The sequence below is a fragment of the Notolepis coatsorum genome (genome assembly GCF_963971535.1).
Source record: "Notolepis coatsorum genome assembly, chromosome: 10".
Classification (NCBI taxonomy): domain Eukaryota; kingdom Metazoa; phylum Chordata; class Actinopteri; order Aulopiformes; family Paralepididae; genus Notolepis; species Notolepis coatsorum.
Genome location: NC_140174.1, coordinates 132,006,354 through 132,032,869, shown reverse-complemented (window position 1 = coordinate 132,032,869; position 26,516 = coordinate 132,006,354). Strand labels below are relative to the sequence as shown.

At 43.5% G+C, this 26,516-nt stretch overlaps 1 protein-coding gene across 2 annotated transcripts in view; it reads right to left on the bottom strand.

Moving 5' to 3' along the window:
• LOC311235953 (supervillin-like) overlaps window positions 1-26,516 on the bottom strand; it is a 271,644-nt gene that overhangs the window by 195,573 nt on the left and 49,555 nt on the right. For both annotated transcript variants that reach the window (XM_084323493.1, XM_084323494.1), the window contains exon 2: window positions 16,639-17,219. The gene's annotated coding sequence lies outside the window, so the exon portion shown is untranslated. The remainder of the gene's footprint in view (window positions 1-16,638; window positions 17,220-26,516) is intronic.

Genomic DNA, 26,516 nt, shown 5'->3' with positions numbered 1-26,516 from the left:
TTATGGCCACAAAGAAAGGTCACTTTAAAAATAGTATAGTATAGTAACAGTAGCACTACCTAGGGACCTAGCATGTCCTTCATGCTCTGTAAATAACTATGTACAAATACCGTGATGTCCCACTATGTTACCTGTTTATTGCACAATGTTGTCTATTGGATTCTATTATGTTGTACTACTGTATTGCACATCGTTGCGGGCAAGACCACCCGCATTTCATTGTATACTTGTATGCCGTGACAAATAAAACTCTTGACTTGGGAAAAAAAAAAAAAAAAGGATAAGATAAGATATTCCTTTATTGATCTCCTTGGGGAAATTCAGGCAGCATAGCAGCATGGGGGAGGGGGGAGGGGAGGTACACGTAGTAGAAGACATGATACAGGTCATAGAATTATAGTACAGTGGAGAAGTACATTTCTTTTTAAATAGGCAGTGTAAACAATATAACAATATAATTAACTCTGGACATGCGCATATGGGCAAGTAGGCAGTGTAAAGAGGTCAAGGTGCAAGATGAGGGTATGTATGCCCTCTGTTATATTTGCCATACAATAAAAATAGTTAAAATACCGTACTTTTCGCACTATAAGCCGCACCTGACTATAAGCCACAGCAGCTAAATTGAATGATGTGTACATATATAAGCCGCACTGGACTATAAGCCGCATGTGTTTAAATGTTTAATTACCATATGTAAGGAGTGGAGCCTGCGGCTTAATTTGACTCAACACGGGAAACCTCACCCGGCCCGGACACGGAAAGGATTGACAGATTGATTGCTCTTTCTCGATTCTGTGAGTGGTGGTGCATGGCCGTTCTTATATTGAGCTTTAAGTTCCCACCTCTACAGAGAATGACTCCCATTGGGACACAATACTGTCGGACAAATAAGATTAACTCATTTACAAGTTGTATTAAGTTTAGCAAATAAGGGAACAGATACCGGTAAATAACATTTCAATGCAGTAAAAAAAGCAATATTTCGATTTTCGGGTTTTGTCCACATATAAGCCGCACCGTTATATAAGCCGCAGGGTCGAAAAATGGGGGGAAAAGCCGCGGCTTATAGTCCGAAAAGTACGGTATATATAATCCAATAATCTTATATCGAATCTAATATAACAAAAAATGCTAAAAGTATGCTCTGATGAAGTAAGTATACACATACTGTAAGGTGCAGTATGCCGTGATATACTTCATACGTTATATATATTGTCCGTTTAGTCCATGATCTTGTACAGACAGCAGCTTGACCCCACTGGCTTTGCATTGGGTTGTAGCCAACTATCCAGATTATACCCTACTAATCAAAATATTTATTGGCAAGTAAGAAATAGTAATCCCTTTAAGTCGTGCATTGCATATTAACAGACATTCTTGTGTGTACGCTCCAAACAATGGTAGGATAGAACTATGTGAATGTACAGTACAAATGGAGAGAAGACAGACTTAGAGGAAGAATGTCCTCTAATGACTCCATGTCCAGTTAGGCCTAACAAAAATAATAGTTGGTTTCAGGTTGGTTGTCAGTTTGGCCATGGGTAGGTAGGGAATTTATTTTATTTTTATTTTTTTTTTATTCTTTCCCACGGCGACTATGGATAGGGAATTTCTTTATTTAATTAACCCTTTCACTGCCACACGACAGAAGGTTAGCCCTTTACTATCACACAACCGACGGCGATGCTCCATCATTAGCATCATTAGCTCCGCATCCGCGGAGCTAATGATGCTAATGATGGAGCATCGCCGTCGGTTGTGTGATAGTAAAGGGCTAACCTTCTGTATTGTCACAGTGAAAGGGTTAACCGGCTGTCGTGTGGCAGTGAAAGGGTTAAAATGTTCACAACAACATGGATGCATGTACTCTGCCAGCATGTTTAATATCCATAATACTAAATGTTTGACTAAGATTTCTATGAAACTTTATTCTAAAAAAAAAAAAAAAAAAAAAAACTGATTTTTTTTTTTTTAATATATAATTTTTTTTTTAAACTCATAAAATATATTGGGTCGCACCTAAATCGGCAGGGTCGGTCGGCAACCTGAAACCAACCATTATTTTTGTTAGGCCTAATGACTCCATGTCCAGTAAGGGTGTACACAAAAACCACGGTTCGGTATGATTTCAGTACAGTGGGGGAAAGTTTGCAGAACGTGTCTTTCCATGTTCCACTCGGGGGGGACGTAGTGTGCAGTTATTGTTAAGTAGGGCTGTCAACGAATATTCTATATTAGAATTAATAATATACATTCGATTGTGAAAATTAATATTAGATTGTGGGGGGAAAACAGCCCCTGGCTGTCTTCCTCTCAACTTCTGGCGTGGGCCTGAATGCCCTGCGTGACGGATAGGAGAGGGCGAGAGGCGCAACGTCACTTTCATTGAGCTGAAGAACGTGCCAGTAGTAACAACAACAACAACAACCGCATGGCAAGTTCAGAACTCAACTCGTGAAGACAGTGATTTGCACTCTGAGCTCTAAAACCCCTGTTTGGAAATACTTCGGATTTTGGTCAACTTGTGGTATGCAAACTACACCTGGCCCACCTTCTTTTTTTATGCCAACGGCGCTATTTTGGGAGTTCTAGCGTCAAGAATGTAAGTATCCTACTTTCCAGTTTTTAGCACTTAGCACTGTATTGTAAATCATCCCTTAGGGTAAAACTGAATAGAGCTACAGAAGCGTCATGCAGGTCCCTAATGGCTTGATTACCATTTCCCCTTTCATGCCAAGGAAAAGATATTAATGTTCCATGTTTATCACACCTTGTTCAGAGGTGTGTATATCCTTTCTACATGCCGTGAACTTTCATTAATTCGATTATATTTTTATTTAACTTTTTTTTTTATCCCCCAATTTAGTCGTTATGCCAATTCCCTCCATGGTCGTTGCGCGCATTGCCCAACTGTCGGTCTGGGGAGGGTGTAGACCAGGGGTCGGCAATTAAGTTTGGCCTCGGGATATGAATTTTCCATTGGTTCTCCCAGCCCACATGACCATTTCTAGCATTTCCATTGGCTATAGTGACAGACATAGATAATGATTGTGGAAATACAACAAATCTAGACATCACCCGTGACGTGACATAATGCAAAATCCAATGGGCCTCATTCAACAATACTCTTGTAATTTTTCTTCTTTTTTTTTATCCACTTTTTCTCCACATTTTAAATTTTTCTCCCATCCCAATTTCGTATTTCCAATTCTTCCATCCCCTGTCTTGAACGTTGCTAGACTATGCCTCCCACTGGTCGGCTGTAGTGAAGATAGAAGCCTTGCATCACGTGTCCCCTCCGGTACACGAGGAGGCAGCCTGTCGCATCTTTTCACCGCAGCAGCTCGAACTCTCAGTGGCGAGGACTAAGGCGTGGGAGGCTCACGCTGCCCCCGATACTTCCTGTTTCCGCCGCACCGGCGTCACCCAACCGACCTGTAGGAGTCGCTGTCCACAACGTCCAATCCCCACCCACCGGCTTTCCCACCCTCTAACACTGCCAATTGTGTTAGTATGACGGCCGGCCAAGCATATCCTGCGTTAGTGGCGAGCACCTTAGCCACTGCGCCACTCAGCCGCCAGCCCACCACCTCTTATTATTTTTCTTATATTCTTGCTTACCTGCCTGTTAAGAGAATAATAAGAAAAGCCACCGCCACATTCATCAAGCCGTTCTTAACATCCAAATCTGTTCTTACCCAGGTGTGTTGCATGATGAATCCCACTCATTCTTAAACTCAAATGCGCGTCCGCGCTCAATTCATTTGCATACAGACATGCCCGCATGCTCCTTATAAGGCGGGTGAGGCGTATGCAAAACAGCTTGAGAGTTTTGCTGATCCATTCAACAGGAAGCGATTTGCGAGTTGCGACTAGGGCTGGGCGATATATCGAGTATACTCGATGTATCGTGGCTTGTTCTACGTGAGATGTAGTAAATTACTATATCGTGAACATCAAGTATATGTTGTCACGTCGCGGCTGATATGAGACTTGCTTTAGTGCAGAGCGTTCCTCTCATTTCATTATAGACAGACCAGCGCGGACCTTAAATGACATGCAATTGTAATTTCATTACACAGACCAGCGAGGACCTTCAATGACATGTAATATAATTGACGCGAGCAATGGGCTAACGTTACGGTTAGCTGCTAAGTTAAACCATAAATAGGCTAAGCTAACTAGCGTTAGCTCTTAGCTGCTAACCCTGGAAGCGCTCAAAGCGACTCCACGACACTAGTTCCATTCGTGAGAAAAGGGGGTGGGTTATATTGACGACGCTTAACAACAGAGGTTTAAAGATAACTTCATATTTATTGGTTATTCGTTTCTTGCATCCAGTTTCAATCTCTGTGTGTTCAACTTCCTGCGTTTACATTAGAGTGTGACATCATCGCCTACGGCAGCTTATACGTTCAAACGCAAACGCGTTCTCTCTCTCTCTCTCGCTCTCTCTCTCTCTCTCGCTCTCTCTCTCTCTCTCCCTCTACATTCAATGATTTAAAGTAGCCAAACGTTACAGTATAAATACTAACTGGATAGTTGATCATTTAATTATCTGAAATATTCTAAAATCATTAAGTCTGCTATAAGCCATTATCCATTTGTGTGTGATTATTATTTTCTCACAGTAGTGTGTATATATATATATATATATATACACACACAGATGATTTAAAAAAAAATGCAGTCAGGCCACTGAACTTAGAAGCAGGCCAGGACAGTGTTTCTAGTTGCAGCAGCGCAATAGTTAGATAACCTAGGTGGGGAACAACCAGGAGATCACTGCAACTCACACAAGTTGGAGAACTATCTCTCTCTCTCTCTCTTGCTCTCACACACACACAAAAGGAGCCGCATGTGATTGGTGGAGGCGGGACCCTTACAAAAAACTGTTGTTGCTAATCATTGACACATGCTAGCCTGTAATAATCCCCCCCAGATAAATCTACTTTGCATTTGATATATTGCAAATATATGCCATCACACACACTGGCATTTAAAGGGTTAGAATTATAAAATTAATATGTGGTGTTATGATCAGGGCTGAAGTTCAATAAAAGATTGTATTATTGACATTACAAAAAAACTGAAAATCCATCAAAATCAGTGTTGTTGCTAATCATACATATGCTAGCCTGTTTTTTAACAATAATTTGTGATGCCATCACAAACACTGGCATTTAAAGGGTACAAATAAAAAAATGCCTGCACCAGAATGCAGGAAATGAAGTCTTTGTAACAAGAAATTTCCTGGTGGGGGACCCCCAGACCCCCTGCTTAAAAAGTGGCCTGACTGGGGCTATATTTTGCACTATATTTCCTGGCCTGAATGATTTCCCCAGTCCGGCCCTGGTTAAAAGCCTCCAATGCTTATTAGTGTGTGTGTGTGTGTTTGAACGTGTGCATGTTTCAACCATACATTTCCATTTATTAAAAAATGTAAATTAAAAATGAAATATTATAATTTTTTTTACCTCGCGGCTCTCTGATAGAGCCATATGAAATCCGTTTTATTTTTTTCCAAATTCCATTAAATATTTTTCCAAATTCCGTTTTTTCCGTTTTAATATTTCAGAATTCTGTATTTTGCTTTGTACGCTCATTTTACCATCAGAAATAGTGTCTAATAAGTGGGAATGAATAAATGTCCACAATTTAATAAGATATAACAGTCCATTTAATAGGGCTGTCTTAAATACTTCGAAGCTTCGTTCGATGGGCATGGGATTCGAATATGAAAATAAAATTTGTTTATTAAAAATATATAAATATAAATGATATATATATATTTTTTTGCAAAATCAACTCTGCCTCTCTTTGTTAATTACAACAAGCAATGCTGTTTGTTATTTAAGATGAGGTCGGACTCGGCACTGACAGATTTGTGTTCATTGTGCTGCTTTTATAAAGCCTCAAATGACGGCTTACAATATTTCATGAAAGCAAAGTGTTTTGTTTGTCTAAGATTTTAAAAGGTTTAAACTTTACAGCACTGACAAAGTTGAACAAAGTGCTGTACAAGTCCCACAACATAAAAAAAAATCTATTTATTTTTTATTTATTTTTATTTCGAAGCTTCAAATTAAAATCGAATCTTGGCCCAGAAGCTTCGAATTCCAAAAAAAGAATTCGAAGGTCAGCCCTAGTGACTCATTTGGTATTGCTGATTGGCTCGAATATAGTATTGTAACGAACTCGGGTTGTTCGTTTTTGACGACTCAAGGCTGTTGTTATTTCTCACGTTATTGTCTTTATTGCAAACATCAGGTATGGCTTCGGTACAATTGACTGGATGCATCACCTCTGCACGTAACCGGAAGACTCATCGCTATAACTTCCCATGCCTCATGAGAGCTCTTGACTCTTGACCAATCACCCAATTCCTAGGGTCGCTACAGTATGTTTGTAAAGAGCAAACAGGTCTATACCCAGCCGTTAAAAATGGTCCAATACTAAATTTTATTATAGATACTTTTAGAATAATAGCCTGATGCCGTATTTTCTAAGCTGAGTGGAAAATTAAGCTTTTTTGATCTCAAAATGAGATTAGATTAAAATGTATTGTTATTATACAGCACAAGTACAATACACCATCCAACCAGAGAGGATAAATGCATTTAATGCTCCAGAAATAAATACAACTTATAAGTCTCGGTCAACTGGCTGGGGCAGCTGTAGTTTCTTTTAATGCCTCTGAGGCTATGTCCTTACCGTGGCGACCAGAGCCACCCTCGCTGAACGCATACAACGCCAAGAAACGACGTCCTAGTAGTGTAAATGATAATTAGCCTAAAGTCCTGTACGGAGTTCAGAGTTCGACTGTGAGCTGAACCCGTGGCTCAAAGGCACGTCGGTTACTGCCCTTTACAAGCACTGTGGGTAGTTTACACACAGCAGACAGCAGGCTGAGAGAACAGGCCTCTGGCCACACACATGCTGACAGAACACAGACGTAAACAGGATCGTTTAGACAGTGACGAGACACACACACACACAGCAGAAAGGATAGACACCGAGAACTACACACAGAATTTATGATGTACGCACAGTCGCACACTAGAACGAGTCAGACACGTGTAATGAATGCACTGTACACAAGCTTGTCTAATTCCTCTTGTTGTCTATACTTGCTATGTAGTCCAAGTGGAGAACAACACCAGGGCCCTCATTTATCAAGTTTTCTTGGAAAGTATTCTATTTTCGTTCTTAAGCACAGAATTTAGAATGTGTGCACGCACAAAAAAAACGGGATTTATCACACGTGCGTACACAGGTCCTACGCACACCTGTCTTCATAAATATCACCTTGCTCCTAAGCTTGAGCTCGTGCATGGTTTTAAGTATTTGCATACCAGAACCGCCCCGATTATCCATATATGGTCATGAAACACCCCCATGGGATGTGAAATAATGGACTGACCCGAGGGAATTGCGTGTTATGGAGAAATACGAGACAGGCTGACAGACATGTACACGTACCGTGATGTCGGATATGATATCTCTTAAAGACCATATTAACTAATAAAGCCCATGCTGGAATATGACTGCCTTTTTCCGTTTTGTTCGATTAATACCCAGGGATTAAAGTTCTCCTCAATTGTATTCCAAATCGCAACGGATTTTCCGTAAATTTTCTACCTGCTGCATATGATTTTTAGAGGCATACAATCTATTTTGATGTCAGTATTGGGTAGCCTATATAAACAATAATACGAGAGCATATACAAGAACAATGAATCTCACTGCCATGTATGATGTAGCCTAAGTATACGCCATGTGTAGACTGCCTATGTGATAAATACAAACATGATGTGAGGATTGGTTCGTTCCCCGCCACAAGCTTCTGGAGCGATTACCAATTCCATCACGCACCTGTCATAGTTTTGTGATTAGCGCTCCAGAGGCTTCATATACTGGGACCTCCTTTCAATCGATGTCGGGTCGTTTTGAATACTACTGCTTCTGCCTGCTTTCCCCCCGTTGTTGTGCCTCATCTAATTTCCCTCCAGGACATCTTTGGATTGCCGCTGGTGAATAGCTTGATCCTCCGTTTGGAGCTGCGCCTCGTTGCCCGCTTTACGCGTTTGCGCTTTGGTGAGTTTTGGAACCAAACCCTTTTTGGATTATCTGTTTTGTGTGTTTGGATAACACTGAAGAGTATCGTTTTTGTTTGCACTGGACTCAGCTAAATTGTGTGTTTTGGATAACACTGAAGAGTATCGTTTTTGTTTGCACTGGACTCAGCTAATTGTGTGTTTTTGGATAACACTGAAGAGTATCGTTTTTGTTTGCACTGGACTCAGCTAAATTGTGTGTTTTGGATAAACACTGAAGAAGTACCGTTTTGTTTTGTTCTGGACTCAGCTAAGGGAGGACTGAACTGCACTGCCTCTGTGTACTGTTGGACTGTTGTTGATCTCTCTCTCTCTCTCCGTTTCCACTCCGAGTTGGAGCTGGGAGTATCTGCAGAGCCGCAACGGCGTCTACGCCGATTCCCCACCTCTAACACCGGGAGGATCTGCAGAGCCGCAGATAACTCTGCCGAAGGCAGTCTCCTTTTTTGTAGTTCTGAATTGTTACTTGACTCTTTTTGATTCTGTAAATAAATACGCCCTAGTTGTTGTGAAGGATCAGATTAAACCGAATATATATATTTATTTATGGATATATATTTAATAGTATTTGTATATCGTTTGATATCCCTTGTATATTCCTTGTACATATACACTGAATATCCCTTTGGTCTACTAACAGACCATAATAGTTTCATTCTCTCATTGGACAAGAACTTGGCGCCAGCAGCCAAGCCCCTTGGTTCAAGTTCAATCGTGCCGACGAACATGTCGTTACTAGCCCGGTTCCGCGTAGGAATACGTCTGGCGAAATACGAATGGTACTACTTGTTCACAGCGCATATATATATGGCGCAAGTAAAGTAGAACTTTTTTTAGTCCCTTAGCCCTTAGTTCTTTACCCTCCAACCTAGTGGCAAGACGTTAAGCCTCACCCACGATACACGTGTGGTGCAGTATGGTCAACTTGGCCTCAGAATGGCATTGAGACATCGTGTGGATTAATAGTTGAATTGTCATAGTTTGGCACTATACCGTCGAGTGGGACGTATTTCTATTAAGTTAATAATAGTCTATTATGTATGGTGCATCGTTCGGTTAGAGTTATAAAGTGAGCAGTACCCCCATCGTTTCCTCGCGTTATCTAGAGTCTTAACCAGGCTGGGCAGACCACGTGTGGTGCTTTCATCCGAGGAGTTCTGGGCTAGGACGAGTGGACCTGCACATTGGATTACCTTACCCGGACGACGGCGAGCCCTACACGGCTTGGATTATCTACTTGCTTTGGGTGCTTTGATTTATGCCATGGATAACAGCCAACACTGGTAAGTGTTGGAACTACCCCCGAGAGGAGTCCAGGTGAGACGGCGCTCTAACCCGAGTGAGGTCGCCTCACGTCTCTTCGTTGTGGACCGGCAGCTACCGTCTACAAGAGGGCCCAACTGTATTCATCTGTGGACCAAGGTTCTGTGGGCACCGTGTTCAGCACTCTGAATTCTCCCAAGAAATCGTTGGCCAGATGGGATATCGCCAGCGGCTCTCCTAACCCCCCCCCCCCTACTGACTTACAACCAGCGGGACCCCCTTTAGTGTATCCAGCTATAATCATTAAGTACCATCGCTATAGTTCCCTAAAGAACCAGGTTGTATACTTGCTTCCTGCGTAACCAGAGATTGGACATTCAATGTTGATTTGCCTACGAATACTCATTTGCCTTACAAGTGCATTCAAATCATAAATGTCATTACGTGAACGTTGTATATACCCTTTGCTATATATTAAAGATTCGACGGATACATTTGTGTGGACTTGGTTTCATGGTGGGAAAGTGTTCATCATATCTATATCATGTACTGTGTGGCCAGTAGTTAAAGTACATAAAGCGGTAGTGGTTTAATGATACCATACTTATCAATACAGTCAGGGAATTGTACCCCTCAGTTACACTAGTGTTTGGCTAACTCTGAACTACCCGTCTGTGCCGTGCTGTTGAGGTCGGTTTCAAACCCTAACACATGAACTTGAATCCCATCATCATATTTACATAGTCTGTCCACTATGTTTATTACTTTGTTATTTCCCCCCCCATCTATGTAAAGCGACCTTGCATGGGTCTCTTGAAAGACGCTATATAAAATGAAGCTCTATTATTATTATTGTTATTATTATTATTATTAAAATACTGTCTTTTACTGTTAGTCTCAGTGAAGTTTCAACGGAGCGAGGTAATCTATTCTAACCAACAGATTGAAGTAGAAATCATTTCGTTGTGGCCAATCTTATTTGGAAACATGACACAAAATAATAGTGTCGCTTTTTATTTGAAACAATATTTAATCGCGTTTGGTGGAGGTGGCTGTTCTGTAACCCCTTTCGTGACTGTGATGCACAGAGTGAATCCACAGTCACTTGCTCCTCAATAGGAAACCAACCTAGATTTACCCTGAAGGACTGGTTCTAACCGAACCGTTCGTTATACAAGAATCACAGAGAAATGTCAAAGGTGCTCACATTTGCACGAGGGTTTCGGACAGAGATACGGGATGGTTTGAAAGCTTGGCGTTGCTAATAAACATTTTAAATATTTTTTATAAACTGGTCAACACGGCATTATTTCCGGCGTTGGCTGCCTGGTGTGATCACAGCGCATGCGCATCATGCACACAACGCCGGAAATAATGCAGTGTTGACCAGTTTATAAAAAATATTTAAAATGTTTATTAGCAACGCCGAGCTTTCAAACCATCCCGTATCTCTGTCCGAAACCCTCCTGCAACTGTGAGTACCTTTGAAACGTCTCTGTGATTCTTGTATAACGAACGGTTCGGTCAGAACTAGTCATTCAGGGTAAATCTAGGTTGGTTTCCTATTGAGGAGCAAGTGACTGTGGATTCACTCGGTGCATCACAGTCACGAAAGGGGCTAGGTGGTTGATGGTGGTTGAGAAGTGAGAGAGAGAGAGAACCCTTGTAAGTTCTCTCTATTTATACACTGTGGAGCGCAGTTCTGGAAGGTTCTAGCCTGTTCTAACCGGTTCTACTATATGACATCATACTGAAGCTTAACTTGAATTACACTATGACACGGCGGCAGTTACACTAGGTGTTCTGCGTCTGCCCCCCCTGCCAAACAAGCAAGCCAACCTCTTGTTCGCGCATGAGCCCATTATAATTACACTACTGTCGCTATTTGACAATGAACTATAATGAATTACGGTTCATACAGAACACGCGCCAGTGTCAGGACTCAGAGTAATGCACGAAAGCTTATTTCCGCGTTGAAACTAATGCATGAACTGAGGAGCGCATATGCCGTAGTAACGATATTCTACCACTGGGCGTCAGCTAAGCATGCTCAGAGCTGTGTGTAGACATAAGCACAAAGTCAAGTTCAAGTTAAAATTGATAAATCCCACACTTTGCTTAGAAATGGTCGTACGCACGGGTTAAGAACATATCTGTGCGTACGCCACGTTGATAAATGAGGGCCCAGGTGTTGCTGAGTACAGGGAGTGTGTACCTACCGTACCTACACTGGCTTTATTGTACACACTTTGAATTCCATTTGAATCCAATCTACACACAGTATATAGACTTTTTGTAACTTGGCAACATAAACATTCTAAATTCAAACGTTTATTTTGTTGCAGTTGTTTGCAACAGCTGGCAGGAAATACATTCCCCTGGCAATGAAATTCTACTGAAAAAGGTCTAGACTACACAAGTAGGGTTGAGAATCAAGACCCGGTTCCAAATTCAGTTCCAAAACAGTTTCCAAAATTACAATTACAATGGGATCGTTAAGACGTTCTTATTTTGAGTCTGATGATCGGTTCCTATAAAACAATAATTTTTTTTTTTTTAAAGAAGGTTGAATCATGGACCACAGCGAGCGGCGCTCAAAACTGTGCCTTTATTTTGTCCTGGAAAATGCCTGAAAAGTGCAACACCTGTGCCAAACTATTTATTATCGAATCAATAATAACAGAAGCCATATTAAACTGTATGCAATCATTTACAGGTTCAACTGTATGAAGTCAATTGTGAATAGAAATATGACTTGTGCAAAGGTTTATAAAAGAACCAGGATCAAGAATCTCTAAGAACTGGAATCAAAAAGTAGAATCGGAAACAGAATCGTTCAAATCCAAACGATGCCCAACCCTAGGTGGGTAACAAATCAATCCAACAATACTATTCTAATTCTTTAGCAAAGTAATTTGCATTCATTTATCCTTTTTGTGTGTGCAATAACTACTAATATGACAGGCAGACTTAATAAGCAACAGCTGACTATAGGCAGTTAAAATCATATGTTATTAATTCACAGCATAAAGGTCATAAAGATTGTATTTCATATTATTTTATTGTTTTAAAGATTCCAGTTTTACAGATTGATACGATTACATTTCCCCTTCATATGGATGTCCTAACACACACGTGTACGTGCACATGCACACCGTGGAGACTGCAGTGTGCCCAAGGTGCAAACACATGTCAGGCGACTCTCCTCCACACATGCAGTGAGCGTGTTCATCCAAAAGTCAACAATTACAGTAGCCACAAACATCCAGTGGTAAGCGGGTGAGAGCCTGCTGTGTCACTACTAGATAATGAAGTGTTGACCGACTGGCTTTCATTTCTACCAGGAGAAAAGGTCCATTAAGGTCCATTAAGCTTTCCTTAATGCTATTCTCCACTGCGCTTTACATTGAGCTCATGGAGGAAAGAGCAGGGGGGGGTGGGGGGCGAATGAATGAATGTGTATCAGAGCCTTGACATTAAGTGGTTGTAGCTACGGCTGTGGGGGTGCTGGAGACATGATCCAATAGAGTTGTATACACCTGAGTCTCCTGAACACGGAGAGACCAGTCCCAAGTCGATCGGCACTTTCTCTGCCGAGCAATAGTCACTTTTCTGCACCTACTCCCGAACTACGCATGAGCAGATTGCCCACGGAGTCTCTGGATTTCTAGGTGAATAGTGACTATAGCTCGGCCGAGAAAGTGCAGATTGACTTGGGATTGGTCTCTCCATGTTCAGGAGACTCAGGCGTATAAAAGTCTATTAGATCATGTCTCCAGCCCCCCCACAGCCGTAGCTACAACCAGTTAATGTCAAGGCTCTCATCCACATTCATTCATTTTCTCCCCCCGCTCTCTCACCCAAAGTGTTGCGGTGGTCTATTCCTGTACCGGACCATAAACAAGCCCTTATGTCCTCACATACCCAACCTAACCTGCTCAGAGGCAATACCCTCATCTGCACCTTGACTTATCTACACTACCTACTTGCTCATATGCGGATACGCATAGTTAATTATTGTTATATTGTTTACACTGCCTATCTTTATTTTTACTTTCTACTGTTGTACTATACTTTTATGACCTGTATCATGTCTTTTTACTATCACCATGTACCTGTACCTCCCCTCCCCCTATGCTGCTATGATGCCTGAATTTCCCCAAGGGGAGATCAATAAAGGAATATCTTATCTTATATGTTGATGTAGGCTAATTAATTGCATGAATGCTGTGATGCTCTTTGTTCCCTTAATAAGTCTCATCAGTCAACACTTTTGGCAATGGATAATCTATTGGGACTAATAGCACCTGGGAATGTGCCGATAGCAAGATTAGACATTAAGTGATCATGTTGGCGCATAGATAGGCCTATATCCACCCAGCCTAGATGGTATTCCTGAGCCTGCACGCATGATAGCACAGTTGGATGTGAACAGTGAACGCCTCAACACGACGCTAGTTTACACCTAATTGTCATAAGACGCCAAAAGTGACCCGTGTCCCTGGTAGTCAACCTTCCAAGTCCTTCCTGCTCTGTGATTCACCATGTAATCAACAACGATTACCCGATTAAACTCTATATAGCCAGACCTGCAGTAACACGTCTGATGACGAGAACCCTTCCAGCTTCCTCTCATGCAACACGAGACCCGTCTGTTGGGAACGGGATTTAGATGCAGGCTAATAAAGCAAATGAGCCGATGGGATCTAACAGGCAGTCAATCATACTTATGCCAGCTCAATGAGCGCAGGGCATGAACACTTTGGTTGAGCGTGTCAGGACCCGTTCACTGCGAGCGATCGCTCCTCATCTCCTCTGCGTAGTCCGTCTCTCTCTCTCTCTCTCTCTCTCTCTCTCTCCTTCTCTCCTCTCGTGCCCTCGGGCAGTTGTCAGGACCAGACAGGCCTGGCTATGTGCGCTCAGCACAAACCGCCCCCCCCGCCCCCCCCACTTCGCTGCATCCCTGGAGCCGGTACAGGACGCGCTACGCTTCATCTACGCTAATCACTTGCATCAAAACCTCTCTAGACCCACAACAACATCCCTGTTTGTTATTTTGCTGAAATGCTAAACAGTCGGGATTCCTGGTGGCTGATGGCTGGAAACTGAACCGAAACAGGCGTCGGCCTCACGTGTCACAACAGAAACACAGAAACATCCACACGGCCACAAAACATTGTGGCCATTCCTTCCTCCTCGGCTTCCCACAACCGGCCAACTTTGGAAATGTTAAGAAGTGGTGTTTATTCTGAGGACCGCAATGGTGCTCTGGGTCTGGGTTCCCCTACATGGTGCTCTGGGTTCCCCTGGTGCTCTGGGTTCCCCTACATGGACTACGACTCACACAGACCCAGGCTGCCTTTACTCAATATTCTTCAACACTCTGGTCCGCCGGGTTTACATAACGGCCTGACAGCAGTGGTTTGCTGTACAGCCTAGCCATAGGGCGAAAAGTCAAGCATGTACTCAACTTAGGAAGTCTGCTTTAACCTTCTGTAGTGTGGCTGTGAAAGGGTTAACCTTCTGTATTGTCGCAGTGAAAGGGTTAACCGTTTAGTAGTGTGGCAGTGAAAGGGTTAAGGTTGCATGCTCCCGACACGTGGAACATCATACAGCAAACTCTAAAACTATTTGGTATCCTTTTTTGGTCAGTTTAAAATCACCAACCATTCCGCCATAATCTGTAATCGTTTTCATTTATTCTATTATGATTGCACTTATTGTATAGTTTATTGTATTTATTATTATGTTTGTATGCTCAACGACATTGAATGAACAGAGATAGTCTCTCTCTCTCTCTCTCTCTCTCTCTCTCTCTCTCTCAAAAACATCGCTCTACCTCCTGAGCTCCCGTTGCCCCATTATTTGTATGTGATTGAGTCTACGTGGTCCTCATTCCAAAATTATTTGACATTACTCATGACAAAATTAAATATAGTATAGTATTGATTAATTGAGATGTTCTAAATATGGAAGTAACATAGGTGTGGTAGAGAGATGGGCTGACAAGGAGATGTTTGAGGCAGGAGGGAGGGGGTGTAATGATAACAGGCATGAGAAGTAACAGCTGATCTGTTGCAGAACACATGTTGAGTAATATGGAGTAAGCACTGTTGTTGCACCATGTATCAGACCGGTATCGTGTATCTGAAGTCAATGCCTTCTGTGTTATTTCTAGGGCTGGGACTTTATCGCATTAATTGCGATTAATTAACTACAGAAAGAATAAAAAAGGTTTTAAAAAATTGTGCATTTAATCGCATGATGATTTTGCTTTATTATGTAAGAATGTTACCTTTCAAAGGAGACCAGACTCATGCATGTGCTATAAGTATAAATTATAATAATATCGCAAATAACTTTTTTTCTTAGTCTGGTTTGTTCATACAGAATACTGAAAAAATAAGAGAAATTGAGATCAATCAAGAGTTATTTTTTTCCAATGGTCAACTGTTCTGGAATGTACTTGAAAGTACTGCGTTTTACTTTTACCTCGAAAGTGCTTGAGTTTACAAAAGGTCCTTTGCGCTATATATTATTCCTAAAATTGCTGCACTTTGTTAAAAATTGCATTGATCTGTTGGTCTGTAGTAGCTAATACAGGATTTTGCTGCTTAAACGTATGTATAATGTATATTCAGTGATTCACTCGTATACCAAAATCCATTTGAATTAAAACATTTTGCTTTTCGCATTCAAATATTGATATGTAATTAAAATGTTATTAATTTAGTTTAATTAACTATAAAGTCTCGAATGAATTCGATTACAATTTTTTATCGAGTGCCACCACTAGTTATTTCTGATTACTGTCTCTACCTGTGAGTATATCTGCTGTATGTGAGTGTGATTGTGTTCATAACGTGTTGTTTTCTTTTACTTGTGCTGCAAGAGAAATGGTCTGTTCTGTTTCATGTCTTACATACCTTGTAATTCTATTTGGTTGTTTGTTTGGTGTGTGTTTTAATTATTTCCATAACCTCTGTGAAGTAAAGTCATGTCTCAACCACTCAAATCCAATCCACACATCAAACCAAAACAAAGAAAGGTAAACTAAGTGTGGTACCAAGAGGGACTCTTTTGCCTAGCGGTCACTGTTTGACGGCATTGCAGATTTGACCCTTAAAAGTCTCTAATCATGATATTATTTCACGTACATCACGTCAAATGGAGAAACTGTGGCTGATGTAAGTGGAGTAATTTGGGTTAATAAGAGTGAATGGGTATTCTGACAAAAAAAAATTACTAAGCTTACCTGAGATGGGAGAGCTTTGAGATGGAGGTAGATTCTGATTTTGAGAGCGCAGTTGTGTCCAATTTTAGTCCAGCGTCGCCCCCTGTCTCCTGGGAGGACTTGCTGTCGGTTCTCTCCGCCGGTTCTGCAACCTTACTCCTGAGGGCCCTCCTGGAAGAAGTCTGCTCTGATCCGTTATCCTCACGTTTGTCCTCGCTCGTCGTCGAAGAGGCCGTTTCTGATGAGTCGTTAGTTTTCTTGTCCCTGCGGACGTATTTGGAGGTGAATTCCTCCGTGGTGCCGTAGCGTTCGGCCAGCTCCCGCCTCCTCTCGGCCTTGTAGTGGGCGATTCGCTCAGCCTTGGTCTCCAGGGAGGAGCTCTGTAGGGTATCTACGCCGTCCATTTTTCCGTCCCCTCTTGAGCAAATACAGAGGCCTGAGGGGCTTGAGGACCCACCTCTTATTGACTAAACACAACCACACCCACACGCAGATTCCAACTTGCTTCTTAAAATGTCTCGTGTCAAGAAAAGTTGAGAAGTGGTTCTGCAGTGAATCTGCTCTTGAGAACGGTGTTTCACTCAATCAAGGGCATCCCAATGCTGCAAACAAAAGAAGAGAACACCATTAGTAAGTCATCAGCGTAAAGGGTCATTCCAACAATAGTCTCTCTAAGAAAACCAGTAGATGGGTACATACTGCTGCAGCCTGGGGGGTCATAGGAAAACTGGCTGTAACCGCTTAGGCAGTGAAGCTCCGAGCCAAGCCCGGCCCAGCCCCGGCTAACAAACCCCCCAGTGAGAATGATGTCAGGCAGCCCCCACAGCCGCACTAGCTGATCACCGCACTGAGACTCTCATATAACTTCTCTGGCTATTCAATCCACCCGCTGGGAGGGAGAGAGGGAGGGAAGGAGGGAGGCAGTGAAAGATATAAAACAGAGATCAAATACTGTAATCTTCTATCCTGTTTTTATTCCTTTTACCTCTGTGTCATAATCTCAACTTGAACACCATCCAACCCTGTAGTAGTGACTCCGACTTTACCGCAAAACGCATGCCGTTATGAGTTCCCAGAGCAGAGCACCACGCTTGGCTGGAGAGATTGAGTGGTTCCACAATTGTGCGGACCCACTTAAACACTCAACCCGCCTACAGCGGCAATAAAAACCCATTATGTGTTCGCACAGTCTGCTCGCCCCATAAGACACAGTGCAGGGGCTTTCCTGCAGCAGAGCGCTCTCACGGCCATAGATACGACTGTCATAGGACGCTAACGACACAGAGAGGCTGCGGCCCCTGGGCACCCCAGGAGCTGAAAGAGTGAGTGATGGTTAGAAGGAGGTATGCTTACATAAGAGGGGGGGGGGGGGTGTCAAGGAGGTTTACATGGTCTTGCAGGATCCCTACAGTAGAGGGCAAGGGTTAATTCAGCACATCTGTGATCGCACATTCAATAGCACTTGGCTGGACGCCAGAGGGGGGGCTGGAGGCCAGGGGGCGGGGGGGGGGAGGGCTGGAGGGAGAAGGAGATTGGAGTAGACTAGAGGGACACCACGTTTTCTCTGTCCTGAACTTTAAGCAGTGGCTGATAGCAAGATCATTGGACAGAAACTATTTGAGTTATCCATTTCTCTCCGTTAAAGAGATCGAACATACTTCTATGTGCCAAAAATGCTGATAATCCAAAGTCCAGTCCCTTTGCTATGATTTATGATGTCTAACATGTTACATATGGCCATTGGTATCTTAAAATTGGGGAAATATTCCCAATAGGCCAACCCTCTCAACTCGCAAATAGTTTTGCATAGATTTGTCCCTAATAGTCGATGCCAGGACAACAACAGCATGAGGGGGGGTGATGAGAGGAGAAGAAAGACAAGAGAAAAGAGAGGAGAAGAAAGAAAAGAGAAAAGAGAGGCAGAAGAACAATGGGGGAAAAAGTTAAATAAATGACCTTACTGAAAGGAAAGGTAGAATAGATGACCTCACTGGAAGGAAAAGTAGAATACATGACCTCACTGGAAGGAAAGGTAGAATAGATGACCTCACTGGAAGGAAAGGTAAAATAAATGACCTCACTGGAAGGAAAGGTAGAATAGATGACCTCACTGGAAGGAAAGGTAGAATAGATGACCTCACTGGAAGGAAAGGTAGAATACATGACCTCACTGGAAGGAAAGGTAGAATAGATGACCTCACTGGAAGGAAAGGTAAAATAAATGACCTCACTGGAAGGAAAGGTAGAATAGATGACCTCACTGGAAGGAAAGGTAGAATACATGACCTCACTGGAAGGAAAGGTAGAATAGATGACCTCACTGGAAGGAAAGGTAAAATAAATGACCTCACTGGAAGGAAAGGTAGAATAGATGACCTCACTGGAAGGAAAGGTAGAATAGATGACCTCACTGGAAGGAAAGGTAGAATACATTTGCTCAGTGGAAGGAAAGTCTTTCTGTAATGATGCCAGTGCCTCACACTGCAGTGCAGTCACCTGCTGGGCTATAAAACAGACTTGTGTTCCCCTTTAAAAGAAAATATGGCTTCGTAATATTACAGTGTAATACTAGAGTGTAAGTGTGTGTGTGTGTGTGTGTGTGTGTGTGTGTGTGTGTGCAGGTGTGTGCAGGTGTGTGCAGGTGTGTGCAGGTGTGTGTAGGTGTGTGTAGGTGTGTGTGTGTGTGTGTGTGTGTGTGTGTGTGTGTGTGTGTGTGTGTGTGTGTGTGTGTGTGTGTGCGTGCGTGCGTGCGTGCGTGTGTGTGTGTGTGTGTGTGCGTGTGTGCGTGTGTGCGTGTGTGTGTGTGTGTGCGTGTGTGTGTGTGTGCGTGTGTGTGCGTGTGCGTGTGTGTGTGTGTGTGTGTGTGCGTGCGTGTCTTCACCTTGGCCTAACCCGGCTCGCCTCCACCTAAAATAACAGCACTGACTAAACAATGGGGGGACCGCGCTGCCTCCCTTGCGACAGCTTGGATGCATTAGTAGTATTAACCGCAAGCTGTAACTCTACCTACCGGACGATAATTACAGCCTTGCCCGGGCCTTGTTGTAAGCCCTTGTGATGTCCCAATAGCGGAGGGGAGGAGGCTGAACCCGTAGAACCCACAGTGTGTCCAGTGAGAAACCAAATTGCCCAATAAACGTGTAATCACTTGGTACCTGTGTCTCCGTAGCTTCTACCTAGAGCCGTGGAGAATGTGCTCCGAGGCAGCAGGACATACCACACACAGTTCATCCACATTATTTGGTTGAGGTTTGACTAGGTGAACCGTTTAATGAAATATTCAGAGACAAATTGTGGATTCTTTGGTTGATGAACTACGTGTCAAGAATAATAAATGGAGCGGGCGGCTACGTGGCGTAGTGGGCAAGGCGCTTGCCATGAAATCTGGAGACGCTGGGCTCGCCTGTTCGAGCCCAGCGCTCCACATTTGCTTTCAGTTTAGCTGGTCGTCCGTACTAATACACATTGGCCGTATTAGGGGGTGGGAAACTGGTGGGTGGGGATCGGGCGTTGTGGACAGTGACTCCTACAGGTCGGTTGGTGCGCCTGCGCAGTAGAATCAGGAAGTGTCGGGGGCAGCGTGAGCCTCCCACGCGTTACTCCTCGCCACTGAGTGATCGAGCTGCGCAGGTGAAAAGATGCGACTGCTGTTACCTCAAGTACCGGAGGGGACTCGTGCTATGTATGACTTAGTCCACATTGCAGCCGGCTTGTGGGAGGCAAGAAACAGCGTTCGTGACAGGGGAGGGTTGAATTGGATGATACGAAATTGGGATGGGAGAAAATATAGAAAATGGGAGAAAAAGTGGATAAAAAAAAAATAATAATAAATGGAGCATATCTTGGCATATGTTCAGTTTTACCCAAGGTACCTGCTATAGATGAACCGATACAATACTGGTATCGGATACTGGTCTGATATACCAGGTTAAAATAGTATATCGGTATCTGAGAATTTCCCTGATACTAAATACCAAGAAATGTGTAACTATTCGAACATGCTAGAAAATCGAAGCAAATTAAACACATAGTAAGGAGCGTGTTATATCTCTCTATGATAGTGGAAAAGGTTGTATCGGTGCGTCCCTAGTATCAGCTGTTTTCCTCCCTGACCTGTGAGTGGCCACACTCCTCATGAACTAATGCTGTCATTTTAACTTGCTGAGTATCCACCCAAAACAAAAGCGTAGAAATCTCCTTATGAAGGCAAGGGTTCCTCGAGGTTGGATGTTGACTTCAGGGCTGTGAATACCACCTTACATAATACCCCCACCCCAAAGTCACTACCTATAAAAGGACTGCGTGCTAAAAGCTTCATCATGCAGATCCAAAACAAAGAGCCTGCTTTGTTTGGAAGCTGCCTTTGTTATTTCAAGTTAACGAGGAGGGTTAGAAAGAAACCCAAAGGTTGTGAGTCATAAGATGAGAAATCGCCACCCGTGAATCAAGGAACGGTGGTGAACTCACCCCAAAGATGTTTGTTTTGTGTGGGGTTTTTTTCTGGTTATTTCTCGTGAAGCAGGGATGCTGGGTACAAGTGGAAACCGGCAGGGGGCCAGGGGCCAAAAGGCATAAAAGAGAACTCTTTCTCGACAAGGGCCTGGAGTGGCAGCAATGTTCCGTGGAAGAGCAGATGTTGTAAAGGCTGTTTTGGTGGACAAAAGAGTTTACGATACAGCAGACCACATCCCTTTCCATTAGCGTCCGGCAGAGGCTGAGGATTCTGACAGGCCTGCTGACAGACACGCCTCATAACATTATCTCAATTTCGTGGTTTTGACGATGGACAGACTTGAGACGGGCGTCTGGGAACATACCACTTTACCCCATAACCAATGAGTGTAACATTATATGCCTCTTTCAGTTTCCAGGAACGCCGGTCTGCCAGTTTATCAGCTGACCCATATTTGGAAATGTGAATTTTGCCCCTCAAGGGGAAGGACATGTCAACAAACTGGGTCCTGTGTTTCCGATTGCTGGTGTGAACCGTGACCTCTGGTTGCAACGCTGGGCTTCGAGAGGAAGCTCTGTCTTAACAACAGCCAAGTGTTTCACTTCCTGAGTATGCATCATATCCTCTAACTCGATTAATCAGAGCATTATAAGGAGGAGCTGGACAACGGTCCATACTTTTCTCAAGAGGAGGGACGGTTGAGGACAGTGTACCGATATGAATGGGTTCAAAGGGTGTGTCCGTCCCCCGTACTTGAAACAAGTATCCATGCTTTCTTTCCCCCGCAAAGACTACCAGCTATGCTAGCCAGTGGCTTCGTCTTTCCCCATCTATACCTCCATATCTCACCGGTCAGATAATATGAGACCTAAGGTCACAGCACCCCAGAGAGCATTCAAAGAAGACTCTTGTTGTTGGAAACAGATTAGCGCTCATCACTGGTCACCTTATCTGTATCCTTATCACCGTTACAAATGTCCAGCATCTAACCCCGACAACAACAACAGTGTTTGGAGACAAGCTGAGGTCAGACCTTTTCTAATCAAAAGCTCCTCAAAACACATTTCTGAGAAGTCCCTCTCTCTCTGTGCCAGAGGGTGTGAGCCAACACAAAGTTTGAGGAGAAGGTGTTATTATTGACATACCTCCCTGCATTGGGAGTTTAATAAAGTGCAGACAGAATTTGCTGTGCGTTAATAAGGGCTGCTGAAAACAGTCACGGGTGTTTTCTCAGTTGATATAAAGTTATGATGTGATGAATGACACAGTTACGCTCCGACACCAATTCATCACTGCCCATACAGATTCTGAGTCAACTGTAGGACTAAGGATCAGCTAACAGTGATACCAACAGAACCCTTGTGTTTACAGAGCGTTATGGGCCGGGCTCAGACCATCAGAGACTAAACCAAAACTTTGAGGTGTAAACCACTTTTCCCAGTTATCAATTATCAATATATCCCTCTGTTTATGAAAATAACAACAACAACAAATCAAGTGTCTTTGCTGATTTCTGATACATTACATGTGGCTCTAGGCGTCAGATCCTTGTATTGGGAGAAATGATCCATTATACCAACACCCCTATTTTAGCATGGTACCAGTCTGATAACAAATACCAACGGGTGTATCCTGAAATCATATGACGTGAAGAAACACATGTGAAGGATATGATATGAAGAAGCAGAGTTTTTGCAAACAGGGAACATGGAAAAAAGAGAGCTGTGTGCGTGTGATATAACACGCATAAGAGTTATCCATCAACCCGTCTCAGTCGACGATGAAGACTTCAGTCTAGTCTGGAGATGAAAGACAAGCGAGTCACCAGCTGGAAACCCCACAGAGAGGCAGACAGTAGGGGGCCACACAGCACAATAGACTCCAAGTCCACTTCTTGACCCTATCCTCATTACTCACAGGCATCACTATCTACACATGTGAAGCACTGGGGCTCCGTTCAGGGAAAACCGCTCAGTCACTCAGACCCCCGGAGAGTCTTCCCGAAGTGGGACAAGGCCCTGGCGAAAAGCGTTGACCTGTAATCCATTAGTCTCCAGATTCCTTCAAACTCGCGTGTCCACACAAGAGCATGGAGCAGGAATGCAGGCAACACCCTGAGATCATACAGAGTGGATTTGAACTATGGGTGAGAGATGGGTTTGTGACTGTATACAAATACTGGGGGTTCCTCTCGTCGTAATTCAAAAAGGAGTGCCCAAATAACAGACTAGAATAAAAGAGTGATAGAGCTATGTTAAAAGGCAGAGATGAGTACTTCCGTATACAAGATTCAAGAGTTTATTTATCACATAAATACCAGAGCATACACAGTGAAATGCGGTTGGCCATGCCCACTACGATTGTGCAAGAATACAATAGTAATAATAGTAAAAATAGTAATAGAAATAAGTAGAATAGACATGTCTCATCAGTGACAGTTTGCGTTCAATAAAACCACACCACCCACAGCTACCGCAAGACATCAGCCCAGTGACAGGGATCACTGAGACAAAGAGAGCTTCGTGGCAGACAAAGACACTCGCTATGGGATCACAGTGTCCAGGCGGTCACTCCTCAGGTCATGTACTAATTCCTAAAGGAATCCTGTGAATTCTGCTTTTGAATAAAACCTTGGAACATCACACACAGACTTCCAGGCGGCATGTGCACATTTTGGGGTTTTTTGGCGATGAACTGGCGTAAAACAAATATTTTGCCCCTTTGCAAGTCGGCGCTCGTGCTCGAAACAGGGGCACGCCCCAACGCCTGCTGGGAAGTCCGCGAGTATCTGGAGCGTGAAAACGTCCTCACCGCCGTAAAGGTGGAACATCTGAGTAGAGAGAGAGAGAGAGAGAGAGAGAGAGAAGAGAGAGAGAGAGAGAGAGAGAGAGAGAGAGAGAGAGAGAGAGAGAGAGAGAGAGAGAGAGAGAGAGAGAGAGAGAGAGAGAGAGAGAGAGAGAGAGAGAGAGAGCGAGAGAGAGAGAGAGAGAGAGAGAGAGAGCGAGAGAGAGAGAGAGAGAGAGAGAGAGAGAGAGAGAGAGAGAGAGGAGAGAGAGAGAGAGAGAGAGAGAGAGAGAGAGAGAGAGAGCGAGAGAGAGAGAGAGAGAGAGAGAGAGAGAGAGAGAGAGAGGCCAGTTTCTCCCTTCCCTGTGTGAGCTACAGACAGAGCCAGCTCCTGACACATTCTTCCCAGGAGGGAGGAGGGGCCGGGGGCTGGGGATGCAGGGTGTGAATACCAGGTGCCAGTGTTCAGCACGCAGCCTGCTGGGGATGCAGGGTGTGAATACCAGGGGCCAGTGTTCAGCACGCAGCCTGCTGGGGATGCAGGGTGTGAATACCAGGTGCCAGTGTGTTCAGCACGCAGCCTGCTGGGGATGCAGGGTGTGAATACCAGGGGCCAGTGTTCAGCACGCAGCCTGCTGGGGATGCAGGGTGTGAATACCAGGGGCCAGTGTTCAGCACGCAGCCTGCTGGGGATGCAGGGTGTGAATACCAGGTGCCAGTGTGTTCAGCACGCAGCCTGCTGGGGATGCAGGGTGTGAATACCAGGGGCCAGTGTTCAGCACGCAGCCTGCTGGGGATGCAGGGTGTGAATACCAGGTGCCAGTGTTCAGCACGCAGCCTGCTGGGGATGCAGGGTGTGAATACCAGGTGCCAGTGTTCAGCACGCAGCCTGCTGGGGATGCAGGTGTGAATACAGGTGTGAATACCAGGTGCCAGTGTCCGCACGCAGCTGCTGGGGCTTTTTTAGGCCTTCAACTGTAGCGCTCGGAGTCTGCTGGGGCTTTTTTAGGCCTTCAACTGTAGCCGCTCTGAGTCATTCACGTTCGTCCTCAGGCGACATGACAAAATGACTGGAGAAGAAGAAGAATAACGCAGGGCTCTACAGTGCGAGCATTTCACTTGCATTTGCCCCTTAAAATAGATTTGTGCGAACCGGACAAATCATTTTAGGAGCACGGTGTGCGAGTAATGGTTTTGGGTAGTGGGCGTGTCAAAGCACAATTGTCATTTCATAATATACACAGGGCAGTGCGGACCTTCAATTTTAGAAGCTACAGGTAGGACATCTAACTATTCAGCCCTGCGTTTGACAGCTCTGTGACAACTTATCTCACGAGTCACACTGTTTTTATGTGTAAGGAAAACCCTGCAAGCAATGGTCTAAACGCACCTCGTCGCAGTAAAAACCTCTCTCCCTCTTTCTCTCTCTCTCTCTCTCTCTCTCTCTCTCTCTCTCTCTGCAAGCTTTGCATCCCCTCTCTCCTGATTCCTGATCCTATTTCATTTAAAAGGAAGATATTGATGGACATTAGCTATAGTATATATAGCTCAGCAGCTGTAACAATCATTTGATTATTTACGTTTCAACAGTGTCAAAATATTAATTTAAATTATAATGAATTAAAGAATTGTATAAAGAACTTTCCATGTCTGTCATCTAATAATATATTCCATTACCTTTCCTATCTGTATCGAAGTCAAAATGTTGGTATCGTGACAACACTACAACATACAAAATCAGCTGGACAACCTATATCCTTTGTCTAGTAGGCATGGACCAATGTGTGGTGTTGGTGATGCTATTGCACAGATGTTTGTCCCTTAGTATGCACACACACACACATGCATGTAATAAATAGTTTGTTAATAAACTCTGGTACTTTTTTCACTGCGCTCCTAAATTTCTTTGTGTGCTCCTAAATTTCTTTGTGTGCTCCTAATTCTTTTCATTTAAAAAAAAGAAAAGAAAAGTGCTCCTTGGGAAAAAGGTTAGCGTAGAGCCCTGTGACAGTCAATATCAAAGCCTTGAAGGATTTAAAACCTTACCTCTCACGGTGCTCTTGAACAACGGGACACGTGAGGAGGGTGTAAAGCCTGGGCCTAACAAAAATAATGGTTGGTTTCAGGTTGCCGACCGACCCTGCCGATTTAGGTGCGACCCAATATATTTTATGAGTTTTAAAAAAAAATTATATAAAAAAAAAAAAAAAAATGTTTTTTTTTTTTTTTTTTTATAGAATAAAGTTTCATAGAAATCTTAGTCAAACATTTAGTATTATGGATATTAAACATGCTGGCAGAGTACATGCATCCATGTTGTTGTGAACATTTTAACCCTTTCACTGCCACACGACAGCCGGTTAACCCTTTCACTGTGACAATACAGAAGGTTAGCCCTTTACTATCACACAACCGACGGCGATGCTCCATCATTAGCATCATTAGCTCCGCATCCGCGGAGCTAATGATGCTAATGATGGAGCATCGCCGTCGGTTGTGTGATAGTAAAGGGCTAACCTTCTGTCGTGTGGCAGTGAAAGGGTTAATTAAATAAAGAAATTCCCTATCCATAGTCGCCGTGGGAAAGAATAAAATAAAAAAAAAATAAAAAAAAAATCCCTACCTACCCATGGCCAAACTGACAACCAACCTGAAACCAACT